Source organism: Harmonia axyridis, chromosome 1, assembly GCF_914767665.1.
Source record: "Harmonia axyridis chromosome 1, icHarAxyr1.1, whole genome shotgun sequence".
In the NCBI taxonomy this organism is placed as follows: domain Eukaryota; kingdom Metazoa; phylum Arthropoda; class Insecta; order Coleoptera; family Coccinellidae; genus Harmonia; species Harmonia axyridis.
The window spans coordinates 2,969,342-2,988,211 of NC_059501.1; the positions used below are offsets into that span (position 1 = coordinate 2,969,342).

Genomic DNA, 18,870 nt, shown 5'->3' on the forward strand with positions numbered 1-18,870 from the left:
AAAACCAAGGTCGACCTTTTGTGAAGTTGCTCTACTTTATTGCAATACTGGCAGACTCCATTGTTTGTTTGGATCATGCCGCTTCTTTATTTCCTTCAATTTTAGAAATTTGCAGGCCGTAAATCAACCAAGGGACAACCTACAAACCGCATATGCCATTTGAATATTTAAAACTTCTAGGAAGATGTTTCAGTAGCACATCTTTCTTACCACGGTTGTTAAGGGTAGTTGGCTTTTTAACTTAAAAAACGGTAGAAAGTCTTTTTTTTTCGCTTAATGCATTGTTGACTTCCTAATTTATGCTTTTACGGTCTTTTATGAATGTGAAAGTCGACGGTGATTTGAAAAAAATTTTTCAAGGTAAAGAAACATAATAAGCACAACTACATTCAGCTAACACAATCATATTGACCAATCGATATATACATCATAAATTTGATATGATATATCGATTTTTCAGTTCATCATTTTATTTACAAAATCAAAATTTTTTTCGATCTTAGTTTTTGTTATCTTGAATTTTGCGAGTTAGATCTTGAAAACATTCTTAGATTTCATGTGTAAACATTATTTCGGAATTTCAAAGCATTTCATTATTAAAAATTTCCCTCAATTTTTATATGAAAATAATTGTTTTGAATTGACGAAATATATTAAACTTTCATTCAATACTTTTCGAAATCTATAATTTGTAAATTTGAAGAAAAATCATTGAAAACATATAGAAATGAACTACATGTTTTGAATAATTTTCGAAAATTCTTGCCATTATTTCATTTGAATTCGGTAAAAAAATGCTATCATCGCCCAAAAAATTTAATTTTTTTTTTATTCTAAATGCAACTGCCATCAAAAAACATATTCAACACATAAGTTAATATTATTTCAATTTTAGGGCCAGTTGCACCATTTGCCTAAAGATTGATTAAAATTTTAAACGTTGATTTCTCAAGAGAAATCAGAAATTAATCAATGTTTGAATTTTAATCAATGTTTAGGCAAATGGTGCAACTGACCCTTATTCTATATCCAATTCTGTGGCAAATCCGTTCATTCTGTCATAGTTTCTCTCAAATTTCATGGTTATATTTCATTATTATATTTTGTTACTCGCAATTCTTTTGTCACCGATTTATCTATTATCTGAGAAATTTGTGATACAGAAAACAGTTCTGTTAACCAATGACAATGCTAAAATCACTAACCGATATTTATGAAATTATTCCATTAATTTCAATAAAAGTTCAGTGAATTTACAGAAAATAATGTATAATATTCGTACAGAAGTCTCATTCACATACTCGTTCATTCAAAAACTCGCCACTATTCTAATGATGTTTCATTAATTGTTTATCGTGATGATTTACTCGATCAAATCATTTCTGTGTTGAATTTCAGTTGATTTTTGACACTTCCATAGATTTCAAATTAAAATAGAGTTGATCGGTCAATCAATTTTATGAAATTATTCTAGCTTATTAGCACAATAATTATAATTCCTAAAATGGTTTTGATCGATTGTGCAAAAATAGATGTGCTCATATCAGTGTTTAGATTCAATTTCAACTCTTCTGCAGTTCGCAGAATCATTTGTTACCTGATTTATATGTTCTAAATGTCTTTGCAGTTCAAGGAAAGTTTCAGTTACAAATGTAAAACCTTAACCCTCTATAAAATTTTGACTGGTTCTGTAAATAAAAGGTGTAATATTACGACACTATACTTTTCGGCCTCTTTGAAACCAAACCTTGAAATATTTTATTATAACAAGTGAATAGTTAACAAGATTAGCAAACCGTCGTTATAGAATATGGCTTTTAAACCTGTTCCAAACCCGATTTCAATATACAACAGAAATGCGATATTTTTGCTTATCACACCTGGAATACAAGTTTGATATCTGAAAGAATAGTTTCTAATATATCGATGCAAAGAAATTGAACAATTCTCACCCTGTACAATCTCTTTTATTGTGCCATCTTAGGTTTAAGTTGTTATTCTGTGAATAAGGGTAGTTTGCCCAATATAAAGTTTATTTTTATAAAAATCCACGCAGAAAACACCGTGGTTCATCCAAAAAAAAAAATGTAGCTTTCAACCACGTGGTTTTCTGTGTAGAAAATGATACAGGGTCACTGTTTTTATTTATTTAACGAAACGAGTATTCGTCCAATCGCATCATCAGAATTACCTCACAAAAAATCTGAATCATTTTCGATAATCATTTTTCCATTCTGATTATATCTAGATCTAAGGGGATATTAAATGTGAAAGACTTATTTATATGATTGTACTAAATGGAAGCAAGCAAAGTTAATAGGTGTACTGGATGTTCGAATTAAAATCTTTTCACTTTGAAACTACCTCACCCTTTTTCTTTTGTTTCCACTAACTCTACAAGACTGATTTTCATTAGATATACCTGTGAATATTATAGAGGCAGATTTTATAGAAATATGTACATAAGACAAAAATAGTAACTTCCAGATTTATAAGAGATGTGATCTAATAGTTTCACAAGGCATTTTTGTACAGCTTGCGTTCAATATCGTAGATATACAGGGTCTATGCCTTGAAGAACTTCTGGAAGTATTCAAAATTCTGAGTATGTTTAAGAGTATATTTCTGGGATTAAACAGTTTTCTATGCAGAACCTACCTCAATTGTGTGAAGTACAAAGTTGGAAGTATTAGTTGACCTATCCCTATTTTTACATCAGTGTTTTTGTCCAAATATCTGAATGTTCGAGTACCTTTTTGTTCTGTTGATGTTGGCTGGATGTTTATCATCATTTCAGTCAGATCTATCATGTATCAGTGTAATAACTTTTATAAAATATGTCGACAGTATTTTATTAATAAAAATATTCGTTTTATAACTGTGTTTTATTGACCCAATATGGAATTGAGGGTTGGATGAATTGAAATAAACACATATAGATGGAATCATAAAAGTGAAGGAATACTGGTAAAAATAAAATCAATATCGATAAGATATGTATGACACCATAATTTATAATTATGAAACTTCGAATGTAACATGCATGTTACATTTGAATATAATGATATTGAATATAAACAAAGTTGAAGAAAGGTGACTTAGTTGCTAAGATTAATTTGAAACGTTGAAGAATTGAGTGATTTTTTTTAATACTCTTTTGTCATTTTTGATAAGATTCTAGATGAATATTTTTGATTAGAATGCAAAGAAAATTGCAGGCGTTCAGAAAAATTCAAGTCTACATTACTTAAATACAGATAGTTAATGCCTCAATACTTCGCTTGATGAGTACAGAGTAATCAACTAAAAACACACATTTCTCTCCAGAATTCGACGCTATTTATCAACATATTCACCTTCAAAAGTGATATTCTAACACTCCGCATACCTCTCAATACCTTCTCTGTAAAAAGATTCATCTTTGTTTTCGAAACAGAGTCAATCTTTTAACCGTTGTTACCCATGAAGCAGTTTGAATTACACTTGAGAAGCCATTGCTTTGCTGTTACAGTTTTTTGCCATTGAAAAAGTGAAATTTCGTTTTTATCCATTTTTGAAACGGCAACAAATGTAGCACCACTTAACCTTCAATATCTCGATCCAGAATAAAGTTTATATTCTGCAATTTTGTCAAGCATCCTTTGAAGCTTGGTACTAATGGAAAAATAGAGTAGTGTAGCACTGGTGGTGCCATCTGTGTGGCAGCTCCGGAACTTATTGAATGACGGGTTATATCAACCTCGATATCAATCAATTTGACTACAATTGAAGATATGTTCAGGGTAAGTAGCTATCCCAAATCCAAAGAACTCGTGAATAAAGTTGTTAATAAATATTAACAGTTCAACAGTGGGATACAAGTAGCCTAGAAAAAAAAAAGAAACCGAATCAATCAATCAAATCAATGAATCAATTTTTCAATAAAAAAAAAACACCTTTAGATACCAATCTAATGTGGTGATATAGAACTTTGTGTGGGATGCTCAAAATGCTACATAGGACAATCAAAACAACTCCTAAAAATTAAACAACACAAACATGATTGTTATTAGAGATTCAGGTATAAGGAAAATACAATCGCCCTTGCAGCATATCATTTTACAGAAGATCATACGTTCGACTTCAACAACGCAAAGATAGAGGATTACGAAACAAATGGAAAGAAAAGGAACATAATTGAAATTATTTTCATAAAATTAAACGAGACCGATACCCAAGGTCCAAGTCAAGTATTTGCTAATTTATTAGACGAATATCGGGAATTCCAAGTCAAGTACTTGATAAATTAATACTTGACTTGACATTGAAAACTACTATATGAGTCGAACTTGAGTTGATTTCAAGTCAAGCTGTGAATCCCTATCTAGGATCTAAACAAATGAGGTATCATATGGATTTTTCGTCTAATCTATTAAGGGTTTTTGGTAACAGTCGGAGCTCTTTTAAATTGTATTTCAACAGGAGATGTAGATTCTGGCGTTGATAAAAAATCTTAGGCAGTCTCAGTCAAGTTTGGAAAAACCTTTTCGTGCCTTTTCCACCATTCTGAAATATATTCAGAACTGTCAGCATGTGGTTCAGTCAAGAATTTGTCTATCCAATCCATTCTATTTGCTCGATTTACATGAGATTTTTTAGAATAAACTTAGGAGATCGATGTCAAACTCAAGTATTTATCCTTCGAAGATGATTATTTTGTCTAAGCGCTAGGGCTTCACGGCTTGGCTAGATATTCAAGCTATTTGGCTACTTATGGTTGAATGGTTACGTCAACAAACAAAACTGCCACATTTGGAGTGAAGCTAATCCTCAAGTGTATGTCGAAATACCGTTACATCCAGAAAAACTGACTGTTTGGTGCACTTTATGGGCTGGTGGAATAATTCAAAAACGATGATGGCCAGAACGTTACAGTCAATGGTGATCGGTATAGGGCCATGATTACTAACTTTTTCATTCCTGAATTGAACAACCATGATTTCCAGGAGCTGTGGTTCCAATAAGACGGCGCAACATGTCACACAGCTCGTGCCACAATCGATTTATTGAAAGACACGTTTGGTGACCGCCTAATTTCACGTTTTTGACCTGTGAATTGGCCTCCAAGATCTTGTGATTTAATACCGCTAGACTTCTTTCTGTGGGGCTATGTAAAGTGATTGGTCTATGCGGATAAGCCACAAACCCTTGACCATTTGGAGGACAACATTCGCCGTGTTATTGCCGATATACGGCCACAAATGTTGGAAAAAGTAATCGAAAATTGGACGTCCAGATTGGACTACATCCGAGCCAGCCGTGGCGGTCATATGCCAGAAATCATATTTAGGATGTAATGCCACAAGATTATCTTGCGGATAAATAAAATTCATGTCAATCGAATGATCCATCGTTGTTTTATTGCAATTTAAACTTCTATAGCTTTAAAAAAAAACACCCTCTACTATCAAGTAGCTTGATATCAAGTCAAGCAATAAATATATCAAATAAAGTCAAGTATGTAATTTGTCACGGGCTTGATTTTCAAGTCAAGTAGTTGGTTAAAATATCAAGCTACTTGGCTTGATGAATCCCTAGTATCAAGGCCAATTAAATCAAATTAATTAAACAAAATAACCAATCGGTTGCAATTTCTAATACGTGCATTAAAGGAAAATCACACTACATCTATTGAAAAAAAAAAAACAGGCAGCTAGAAAATCCACCCCCAAAAATTCAATTCAACCTTTCCTTCAGCTATCGACTTCAGCGTTTTTTTCGGGGACAAAGAGAGAGCCCAGAGAGTAACCCTATCGTCTGGCGATGAGGGTAAGACAAGAGATCGATATAACTCTTCCGTGGGGTGAAGCCTGGAAACGGGGATGGATTTTCACCCTGAGGAAAATTGTAATGCGTCGTCTTAAAAAACGCGCGGGACTCAAAGGAGGGAGGTTGGGAGGGGTAGGGGGGGGGTGAGTTAGTCCTGTTCCTGGCAGCACATCGCTGCCTCCCTGGCTATGTTAATGTTGAATTATATGCTTTATTTAGTTTGACTCCGGGTGGGGTCTTGAGCTTTTAAAATTTATGGCATTAATTGCTAGGAGGGGATGAGGAAGGTCCTTGGCTCTTTGGACTTGATGAAAGGGAAGTGTCTTTCGTTTTAAGAGAGAAAAAATCTGGGAGTAAGATTGGGTGGTTCGCAAGTGAAGTAAAGGCTGCACTTGCAGAATTTATAATACGATCTACCACCAGTATTAACTGTTCTGTATAGAGTCTTATCCATCGGCTCTGTAGAACTTTGAATCTATCAATTTGTAAATCTAGTGGCCAAGTAGATCTGCAGCGTGTAAAACCTAATAACATTAAAATGATTAATAATCTCAGAAAGTAAAATAAGAGGAATGTTGGATGGATTAAAAGAACCATACTCGTTTCACAATAAGAAAGACACAATTTAAATTGATTATAATGATCAAATAATAATAATATTAAGCTTAGGTATTTGTAATCAAAACTTCATCGAAATATTAGTCGATTTTAGTCTAAATCATAAAGTTATTCCCGATTAAACATGTCACGAGCCAAATTCTTGTCATTTGCGGGAGGTTTTAATTTTCTGCTTTAATATGAAGAAATCTGCAGCTGAGGCTCATCGAATGCTCTCAAATACCTATGGTGAGGCCGCTTTTAGTGAAAGAACGTACCGCTAGTGTTTCTACGCTTCAAGAACGGTGATTTTGACGTCGAAGACCAGCATGGTGGTGGATGAGAAAAGGTTTTTGAAGATGCAGACTCGTGTCGAACGCAACAAGAATTGGCAGGATCATAGGGAGTGACGCAACAAGCCATTTCAAAACACCTGAAAGTCATGGGAATGATTCAGAAAAAAAGGAATTAGGTGCCGTACGAGTTGAAACCGAGAGATGTTGAACGGTGTTTGTTTATGGGGATATCCCGGCCATGCTTCCACGTCGTCCGCCAAACTGAATATTCACGGTTCTAAGGCCATGCTCAGTATTTGGTGGGAGCACAGCGTAGTGTATTATGAGTTGTTGAAACCGACTGAAACGATCACAGGTGATCGATATCGAACGCAATTAAATTAATGCGTTTGGGCCGAGCATTGAAAGACAAACGGCCCCAATACAACGAGAGATATGATAAAGTGATTTTACAACAACACAATGATCGGCCCCATGTTGCGAAAGTGGTCAAGACATACTTGGAAACGTTGACTCTCTCGGATTATCACTTTTTTCGATCAATAGCACACGTCTTGTCTGACCAGCACTTCCAGTTTTATGAAGAAGTAAAAAGTTGGATCGATTCTAGAATCCCTTCGAAAGATGACCAGTTTTTTCAACGCGAGATTCGTACGCTATACGAAAGATGAGAGAAAGTAGTGGCCAGCGATAGATAATACTTTGAACCATTAATGTATAACTAGTTTCTTACAATAAAGCCTCGAATTTCGGAAAAAAACGGCGGAAACAAAGTTGTACGCTTTTGTATCAAAATCAGTGCCCATTTGTGAATACCGAGAAAAATTTGAAAAGAATTGATTGATATTCATTTTATCGACTCACTATTCAAAGTATTGTATGTAAATTTGTAAATGAATTTTCTCTACACGAGTCAAGAGTACGCCAAATGAATGCTTGCACACAAGATAATTGGTAGCAGCAATTGTAAGAGAACATCTAAATTTATCGATCACAGTTTTTCCTCAAAAATTAATTCTTTCTCAAATAACAACAATAAATTGGAAGGAAAAACTAGGGTTCACATCCTTCAAAATTCAACTGGTTTAAGAACAAAAACCGTAGCATAAAAAGGATACTAACAATCGATTGAAAAAATATAATGATGAAATGATCTGAAGAAATGATCCAGTTAATAATCCTCCTAAAAATTGTTGAAGCGTATATCTTTCCTTCACTGAATGGCATAATGTACTAATGTACGTAAAAAAATAAAGCACAGTATTGCCGTTATGACAATTTTCTTATTATTTTTCCAATTGTAAAATTCTTAATGAGCACTCTAGCATTTAGTTTTATTCAAGCAATTTTATGGTATGTATTGTATGTTATTTCCGAATTTCTTCAATAGAAGATTCTAAAATAGCGGTAAATTAAAAACAATGGGCATCTTTCATATCAAGCACTTATTGAATATCAAAACACCCTCATAAATTTAATACGCTACAATTTATTATATTAAAACAAAACCCCTTAATAATTTAAAATTCCAACAATGACCAAAATTAATAATTCAAACGCCATCGAGCCCATTTGGAAAAAATTCCCATGTAACTTCACACAAAACGAAAAAAAAACGGAAGAATATCAATTATTTTAATTAGAAGGGAAACCAACAAACCACCAAATTATCGGGTGAAAGTATTCAAGGAATTCAGATAAAGAGGAACGTTTCTTCCCTTACGATAAGCTTAGGGGTTACTGTCGATAGCAGCGCCTCCCCACGGTTCAATAATTCACTTCCTGAACTAACTACATATCGGATATGCTAATTCGAGAAATGTTGATATTGGGGTGATGTCTCTTTGTCTATCTAACGGAAATATTTGTTGGAAATTGTGGAGGATTCTTTAGGTTCTCTTTGAATATTCATGGGGAGGTTTACTGTTTAAATTCATCCCCGTATTATACAGAGGAGTCGTCAATTAGCGAATTAAGTCAATTGGAAATTTGAAAGAGGGGTTTGGATGGAATACGCTGCAAATTTCGTTACCTCTAATTGATAGAATTCCTTGATCCGTCAACAACCTAAAATACTCAGTTATTTACACACCATGACATTTTTTTGCACGCGCGAAAAAAATACAAAAACAAAGAGGCTTTATACTTAAATTGTATACAAAATTTTTCAATGCTTTCTAATATTTGTGATATGAGAAAATCACTGATTCAGGATTTCTTGAGGGCTAGTTCATTCAGGCTACGATTGGGACGTTGAAGAACTGTTGCATAGCTTTCAGCAGATTCAGCACTTTATTGATGAGAGTATGCTCAAGCGTTTTGAAAACCCCTCACAGTTGTATGGTGAGTACTCTCGATGATGATAATAATGGGTTGAGAATTAAAGAACAGACAAAAGAGATGTTATTAAAGATTTTATCTTTTTTGTTTGAATTACTAGAAAAGTTTTACTTTCTTTTCCATAAGTTATTGCTACTTTTTGTTATGAATATAAGCTCTTTTCGAATTCATTTGGAAAGAAATAAAATTAAAAACAATAATATTCACTAATATTCTGTTTCATTTTATTTGGTAATAAATTTCTATCATGTAAGGACCGAATCCATTAAAAACTTTGAATAAGTTCGAATCTACGCGCTTACACAATGTTATTCTCAAATTTCCAGACATCCAATTTCATTGGTAGTGAAAACACAGAAAAAAAATGGATTCGTTTTTAATTCATTCAAATTTCACTTATCACACTTATAGAATAGGTATTGAAAAAAATGAAGATAACGCTAATTGCACCTTTGAAGACCACATAAATTTATTCAGAGTGTTAGACATGAACCTTGGAGGACATGTCAGTATGACTCATTTGCTGTCATTCGAGCCATATTGAGTGATAACCAAAACAGTTTACAAGATATTTGACTTCTTGTGATTTTCAAAATATTTCTCACCTAACTTCATTTTTCGTAATTTTTTTTTAACGTTGACCCAATTTGATCATAACTTTGGATTATTTTCGTGGCCAGCGAGAAGTCCGGATCTAACACTGTTAGAATAGACGAACCAGCAAGAAGATTGAGAGTAAATTTTAGGCGGAAAGTAAAAACTAAAGAAATAAGAAAGAGGGCACGTGCTTGTATAAGGAATGGTGGAGGACATTTCAAACATAATTTATACATTTTTTACTAAAATTTGAGTACGATTGCAATAAAAAAATATTTGATTCGTTACTTTCCTTTCTTTGCTTCTTTCCCCTTTCAAATCAAAGTCTGCTGAATCAAAGGGCCTGCATTCTAACGAAAACTTCTTTAGGAAATAAAGAAGGAATTTGGCAAGTTTTTAAAATAATATTGTCATATAAAATTGCGGAAGTCGAAAGTTGCAGGCAAATTTATATTAGGCATATACTTTTCTTTTCTTCATATAGTTACCAATATTCAAATCATACTAATTATTTTTATACATATTATATTCTTTTTCATGATGAAAATAATCCAAAATTTTGATCAAACTTGGACAACGTAGAAAAAATTGACGAAAAATGAAGTAAGGTGGGGGTTCTCTTAAAAAACACAAGAACTGTTGATTTTCGGTTATAAATAAATATGGCTAAATTGACAGCAAATGATTGATACTAACACCTCTTTCAAGGTTCACGTCTAATTTGAAAATACCTTTTATAAGTATATCTATATGTGGTCTGCAAGGATACATTTAACGCCCAGTAAATGACCTTTTTTTATAATATTTTTGTCGAGATATTTTCAATTTTTGGTGCTCTTCAACATGATATTATTTAGAGGTTTGTTAAGAGATATTACTCTTCATAATCCTTCCTCTTTCTGGGGATACATCAACCATAGGAAGAGTGGCACAAGAATTCCTGGTGTATTTCATAGCGACGGAAATCACATGACGATCCAAGAGATATAGTCGATTTGTTCGCAAAGCATTTTTCAAACGTTCGTATGCCAGACGCAGTCAGGGATTATAGCGAAACTCCATTCTCCCAATTCCCTCCAGTTGTCTTGCCCTCTATAACTGAAGATGAAATTAGATCTATTATGGATAAATTTCCTGATAAAACAACTGCTGGTGACGATCAGCTACCCTCATTTTTCATCAGAAACTGTGGCACTGTGCTTGCTGAGCCTCTACATCGCATCATCTCTGTCAGCTTGCGTACTTCCATTTTTCCCACCTTTTGGAAGAGAGCCCGAGTAGTTCCGATTTTCAAAAAAGGCGATAAATCACAAGTAGGGAACTATAGACCAATTTCTGTGCTGTGTAACTTTGCTAAAGTATATGAAGAAGCTTTATACGCTAATATCAGTCATAATGTTAGACCACATGTATCAGCAATGCAACATGGTTTCATGCGGGGCAGGTCTACGGTCACGAATTTGGCAACATTGTCGCAGTTTATCGCGGAGACTCTGGATGATGGAGGTCAGGTCGACGTAATTTATACAGACTTATCACGAGCCTTCGACTCGGTTGATCACCGTATGTTGCTGAATAAACTTTCTTTTTTTGGCCTCAGTCCAGCATATGTCGACCTGATGAGATCTTACTTGGAGGGAAGAATGAGTCATGTGTTTTATAATGGCTTCAAGTCTTTTGAATTTTGTCTGTCATCTGGTGTGCCGCAAGGATCTAATCTTGGACCATTGTTATTCATAATTTTTATCAACGATCTTCTGGCTCGTCTCAGTTGCTTAGCCTTGGCCTATGCAGATGACTTCAAACTTTACCTGAGGATACGCGGAATTGCTGATTTGGAGCTGCTCCAGTCCAGCTTGGAGTTAGTTAATGTTTGGTGCTCGCGCAATGGACTCATTTTAAATATACAAAAGTGTTTTAAGCTGACTTTCACGAGAAGCTTACGTCCTCTCACCTTCAATTATTCTATTGGTAATTGTCTTATCGCTAGTGGAGATCGGTTTCGCGATTTGGGGGTGTTATTTGATTCGACGTTCAGCTTTGTTCCTCACATCGAGGAGCTTTGTTCTTCGGCTAGTCGATCTTTAGGCTTTGTGTTCCGGTGTTCCAGGGAGTTCCCTGATGTTTCAGTCCTCAGAATTCTCTATTTTTCTCTTGTCGTCAGCAAGTTAGAGTACGCCAACTTGGTTTGGTTTCCGATATACAGTTCCCACCTAACATCACTTGAACGCATTCATAGAAAATTCTTGAAGTGTGCTGAATATAGAAAGACCGGCAGGTATCCTGAACGTGGTGCGGATTTGTCGGAGATCATGCGGGAGATGCGAGTTTCAACGTTACAGGAGAGACAGAAGCAACAGTGCGCTAAATTTGCGCAAAAGCTTGTCACTGGAAGAATTGATTCACCTCATCTAATGTCCAGGGTTGACATTCGTGTACCAAGAATTGAAGCGAGGACCACATCAACTTTTCGACTCCCTAAACCTCGGACTAACATACTTGAGCAGGCTCCGGTCTATCGATTGTGCAGGGCTGCTGATGAACTTAAGTTTAATTTGTTTTTTTAGTTCGGGGCGGTTATTGTTTATTGTTGTATCATTGAATGTGTAATTTTGTTTGGATAATTGTTCATATTATTCATTGCCAATATGTTACCCTGTTATTGGGAAATTTCCTGTTGGGTAAAATAAACTTTTATTATTATTATTATTATTATTATTATAATCTACGAGACCACCAAAAAAATTTTTCTTTTCTTTTTTTCTTTATAGTATCTAACCCAATACCCCGTATCTCTACAGTATCTTTTTTTCTTCTATCGCAGAAAGCCAATCTCACCATTACTAATCATTCCTCGGAAGAAGCCGAAAACACAAAGAAACCGAATTGCAAAACAGCAGGAGCCCACTTGGCAGATGACGCGATGTTGTCTCGAGAATAAAAAAAAAAAGAAAGGGCGAACCGGAGCAGGGCACACGACCGCGTTTCGAATTAAATCGGTTGCATTCGAAAGGGTGCGAATATGTGGAATCCAAAGGTAAGGGAGATACTCCTCCAAATTCAAATCTTAAATGAGACATACCATTCCCTACATCTGTCACATAATAATAATTAGAGTATATCTGAATAACACTGAAAAAGAGTAAGGTGAGCAAGGAGTGATTCTGTGATGAAAATTAAGGTGGACATTTTTCGTATAAAACTTTTTGAAAATCCTTTCCAGGAGAAGTTACACCCCTCTGAAGATTAATAAAGACAGTTTTCAACAAACACAGGCGTAAAACTTTGCTTCAGCCGTTTTTCCGAAATTCGAGTCTTTATTTCAAAAAAACTGGTTATAACGGGTGTTTTTTTCGAGGTATATAACTTTAAGTTGGCATTACTGTTCAAGATGACGAACGATTTAACAGATGTCAAGTGATTTATTCTCAGTTTGGTTTGGCAATTCATCATGAATAGACTCATGTCTGAACAACGCTTGCAAATAGTGCAATTTTATTTCGAAAATAATAGTTCTGTGCGGAATACGTATCGCCCACTACGTTCATTTTATTTTGTTTAGCGATGAAGCGCACTTCTGGTTGAATGGCTTCGTCAACAAACAAAACTGCCGCATTTGGGGTGAAGCTGATCCTCAAGTGTATGTCGAAACACCGTTACATCCAAAAAAACTGACTGTTTGGTGCGCTTTATGGGCTGGTGGAATCATTGTTCCGTACTTCTTCAAAAACGTTGATAGCCAGAACGTTACAGTCAATGGTGATCGGTATAGAGCCATGATTACTAACTTTTTCATTCCTGAATTGAACAACCATGATGTCCAGGAGCTGTGGTTCCAACAAGACGGCGCAACATGTCACACAGCTCGTGCCAGAATCGATTTATTGAAAGACACGTTTGGTGACCGCCTAATTTCACGTTTTGGACCTGTGAATTGGCCTCCAAGATCTTGTGATTTAATACCGCTAGACTACTTTCTGTGGGGCTATGTAAAGTTATTGGTCTATGCGGATAAGCCACAAACCCTTGACCATTTGGAAGACAACATTCGCCGTGTTATTGCCGATATACGGCCACAAATGTTGAAAAAAGTCATCGAAAATTGGACGTCCAGATTGGACTACATCCGAGCCAGCCGTGGCGGTCATATGCCAGAAATCATATTTAAAATGTAATGCCACAAGATTATCTTGCGGATAAATAAAATTCATGTCAATCGAATAATCCATCGTTGTATTATTGCAATTTATAGTTCTATAGCTCTAAAGAAACACCCTTTATATGTGATAGCACTGAAAACCAATATAAAGGTGTGAATCTATTGATTTCACTGATAATTCTCATATAAACTTTTAGCTGTGCATCAATTTTATGAACATGCACTATTGAACCAAACAGAACATCAGTTTTCAACAGCAGAGAAAACGAAGGCCAAAGCTACCGTACGAAGAGTGCTGCCATCAGTTCCCCATGAAAAACCAGCTAATTTTTGAAGAATATTGTTTCTCGACTACAACTTCATGCATACATTTTCCGAGTGGACCTTGAAATTCAAAGGAGAACCAAGTCTAGATATTTGGAAGTATAATTATGATTCAAGATGCAGGAATTATTGAAAGTTTCTAAAAATAATAAAAAATGAATAAAACTCCTGTAGGTAATGTAATGTGGTCTTTTCATGGAAATGTTAACTTTTTGGGTGGAGTAGCCCCAATAAATAATAAGAACCCAAAAACTACTGTATTATGGCGCTTTTCCTCAAAAAAATTATCATTGTCATAAGTGTCACTTATCCGATATTTTCTGAAGAAGCAGGTAAACTTACAATAATTCTCTTATAAAATAACATACCCACTTAAATGGCATGAAGATTGTAAATGAAGATTTCATTGAAGTCCACGAAGTACTACAAAGGTACATTTTTGGAAATAACACACCCAATTCCTCCACGTAATATTGGGGTAGTGTTATCGGAAGTTCTGTTGGTAGGTCCCGTACACAGAAGGGTTGTGTGTGGCGCAGCGCAAGAGTGTGCCAGCGAGATGGGTTAAAAAAGAACGTGTGCCACTCATGACCCATTTTTTCGATTGCGACTTAGGTAGAAAAAAACAAGTGAAAGGTGCATCAATGCCAGCACAACTGACACGGTTATAACGGAATCTTGGAAATTGGCATATCTCCACCCTTGCACGGAGGGCATTAAGGCGTTATAAAAAAGTGTTACGTTCCGAAGATATAACGGTGGTAGGTTAACGAGATTTTGTTGATTAGGTTTATTAATTTTTGGTGGAAAAAATATTTTTTTGCACTATTGTTCATTCTTTTATCGTAAAGGGTGTTTTTTTTAGAGCTATAGAACTTTAAATTGCAATAAAACAACGATGGATTATTCGATTGACACGAATTTTATTTATCCGCAAGATAATCTTGTGGCATTACATTTCAAATATGATTTCTGGCATATGAACGCCACGGCTGGCTCGGATGTAGTCCAATCTGGACGTCCAATTTTCGATTACTTTTTCCAACATTTGTGGCCGTATATCGGCAATTACACGGCGAATGTTGTCTTCCAAATGGTCAAGGGTTTGTGGCTTATCCGCATAGATCAATGACTTTACATAGCCCCACAGAAAGTAGTCTAGCGGTGTTAAATCACAAGATCTTGGAGGCCAATTCGTGAAATTAGGCAGTCACCAAACGTGCCTTTCAATAAATCGATTGTGGCACGAGCTGTGTGACATGTTGCGCCGTCTTGTTGGAACCACAGCTCCTGGACATCCTGGTTGTTCAATTCAGGAATGAAAAAGTTAGTAATCAATAATCATGGCTCTATACCGATCACCATTGACTGTAACGTTCTGGCCATCATAGTTTTTGAAGAAGTACGGACCAATGATTCCACCAGCCCATAAAGCGCACCAAACAGTCAGTTTTTCTGGATGTAACGGTGTTTCGACATACACTTGAGGATTAGCTCCACTGCAAATGCGGCAGTTTTGTTTGTTGACGTAGCCATTCAATCAGAAGTGCGCTTCATCGCTAAACAAAATAAAATGGACGTAGTGCGCGATACGTATTCCGCACAGAACCATTATTTTCGAAATGAAATTGCACTATTTGCAAGCTTTATTCAGGCGTGAGTCTATTCATGATGAATTGCCAAACCAAACTGAGAATAACTCACTTGACAGCTGTTAAATCGGTCGCCATCTCGAACAGTAATGCCAACTTAAAGTTATATACCTCGAAAAAAAAACACCCGTTATATCCTTTATCGATTAATGAGTTCCTTCAATATAATGAAAGTGAAAAGGAAATTTGGCATTCGAAATGGAATTCTTGTAATGTCATCAACAAGAGTCTAAATGCTGATCTTTCTTAGGAAGTTCCAGATTTCAATATTACCAATACTCCTAGGAAAATTTGCTGTACTAAATCGACTTAGGCTGGTCATGGTCGTTGCTATAGTATGCTCTTCAAATGAAATTCTATTGAAAGCCCACTATGTGAGTATGGCGCAAAAGAATAGTGAATAGTTGTTCAATTTATAAATTTCGTGGTAGTTTCCAAGCTATTCGTTCAATTAAAGATTGGTTTTTTAGAATGGGTCGCAAACTTTAATTCAATATACCTAATGAGAAATATAATATTTATAACCTATTTCTTTTCTTTTTGTTTTCATATTTAATTATTATACATGCGTCATAAACTTTTGATGAAGGATGGAAAATATTTGGTTAGGATGAAGAAAAAGCCCGCTTCAATATAAATATGTCAGCTTATTCTGTAAACTAGGAAAATGAATAATATTCAATTATCGAATATAACACCAAAATTGTATGTATTTTTCCATTGCATTTTTATTATCTGAAAATTCCAAATATAAACTTCAAAATTTATAAGGTGAACCAAATTCTTACAAAACAAAATATTAATATCATTCGTGAAGTCATGAAGATTCAAAAATTTTATTCCAAAAAAATAACTGCGAGTTCCCATTTCATACACTTATATTGATTTTTAGATTTTCCATTGCTTCTGCACAGATGTTATCCCCAAACCCATCTAGGTCCAATAATTTCAAATATGGCTTAAGACTCGGATAGCCATTTTTGCAGAAAATTCGAAGGACCTAGAAAAAAAGCAGATGCAAACACAATAAATCACAAAAATCGTTCATTCGATTCAATAATCTTTATAGCGTTTTTAGCAATTTTTTTATCGAACCAGATGTCCCTTTTTGAGAACAATGAATCTGTTAATTAAACTCACCTCTTTAATAATATTCATAGTATCCGTCATCAATTTGAATTCAGGTTTGGGTTTGTACACATGTTGTGTATATGCCATGGAAACCCCAAAACATGTCAAAATCACAGCAATCAAAACCGCTTGTCTGGCATTCATCTTGAATTATTATTGAACTAAATGCAGACAGAATGGAATGAACAAAGTTATATTGAGAAATTAAGAAATTCTTCCTTCTGTTGCATAAAACTCGAGATAATTTCTTCACAAAATTGCAGCAGTTACGAAATATCCGTTTCTGATTCGAATTGCAACAATCTCGGTTTGTGGGTTCCTACTTAATAAAGACAACATACACAAAGAGGGAAACTATCCTTTCAATATTTCCCAGAGAAACCGAAACATAGATTTTGTAGACTAATAACATCAAAAATTGTAAAGAATGACCCAGAAACCGATAATTGTCTTTCAAAATGTGAGATATCGAAATCAATCAGTCGAAATCAGCCGCAAATCTAATGTTCTATAAAATGAGGAATGCAATAATGTGAACTCAGGAGCTTTTGAACACTTGTTTATTCATTCACCAATGGACTAGTTTGGTGATGTTGATAATACTATATTTGACATGATAGAATTAAAATATAGAGCAAAGTTGATAAATCAGTGAAAACATTTTGAAAATCCATCAATAAATGACTGAGAAATAGATTATTTAAATTTACGTATTTTAGCGCGGAACGTCTTTGGTCTCCGACTCGTCTGTGACGTCACGCCACTTGCCTGTGATCGCTACACCATAAATTACGTTTAAATACTTAGCTGCGCCAAGGCTATCGCGCCGTTTGTAGTTGTACAGTGTAGTTTTAACTCGAGTTTTGTTTTTATGTCACCATAATGGAAGAAGGCTTCGTGAAAGGACAAAGTTATTTTTACTCAATAACTTATTTAAAACCAACTTACACCTTAGTATTTTTATTATCAGAAGTAGACAGCTAGTACTGATAGGTACTTACATCAAAATGATCTTCGCACACATATGAAGTAGTTTTAGGTCCAATTAAGTCACGCCTCATTAATTTGCACCACTTCTTCCTTTGATTCATGTCATTTGGTACATGAAAAAACAATTTATTGGGGTTTTTGATTGTCGTGCTTGCACACATAGGCACAATACAATATTTGTAGGATTTTTTTTTAATTTCAGCCATCGTGTAACGAACAAAACACGACACGAACGGCACAAGTGATTGTACATCAATGAATTCGTAAGCACTCTGCGAATACCAGTCGCCTCGTGTAAGTGGCGTGACGTCACACACTAGACTATGAAATTACTCTTTCAAGCGCAACTTCAAAGTCCCATAACTTTTTCATTTCTAGAGAAATTTCAATGATTCTTCCACATTTTTGTTTCATTTCACTTAAATTTTTAGAATTAATCCTTAACAAAAAAATGAAAACTAGTCCATTGTGGCATTGGAGACCATTTAACAATTTTCAAATAACATGGTTTGGGCAATTAAAAAACTGTCAATTGGTCACAAGCACCTAAGCCATGATTTTCACCATAATTTTAAAATTTCGTTTTCTCGGTGTATACTGGTATTCTTTTTGGAAAGAACAATACAAAAATTGTTAACTTCAAACAATAAAGCATAGATAAATCTCAGAGGAAACATGAATAGGGCATTTTATATTTCAACGTACGATACAAGAGCACAGATAAAAACCTCAGCAAAAACTCTGTCTTCTCTTATAAGTATAGTGATCAGTTTGTGTATTCGTTTACATAATAAGCTGACATATTCATACTGAAGGGTTTCTTCTTTGTCCAAACAACAGTATTCGTCAGCAGAAAATACCAAGGCCAAGTTAACCTAAGAAGGGTACTGGCATCAGCACCCCAAGAAGAACCAGTTAATTTTTGAATAACATTATTCCACAACTTTAACTTCAATATTTTGAGGAGTATAATTAT

At 34.9% G+C, this 18,870-nt stretch overlaps 1 long non-coding RNA gene across 1 annotated transcript; it reads right to left on the reverse strand.

Moving 5' to 3' along the window:
- Nucleotides 1-16,524: 16,524 nt before the first annotated feature.
- LOC123683755 lies at nucleotides 16,525-17,604 on the reverse strand. The gene is made up of 2 exons (XR_006748050.1): nucleotides 16,914-17,604; nucleotides 16,525-16,773 (listed from the first exon to the last, which is right to left on the reverse strand). It is a non-coding gene; the product is annotated as an uncharacterized LOC123683755 (long non-coding RNA).
- Nucleotides 17,605-18,870: the final 1,266 nt, after the last annotated feature.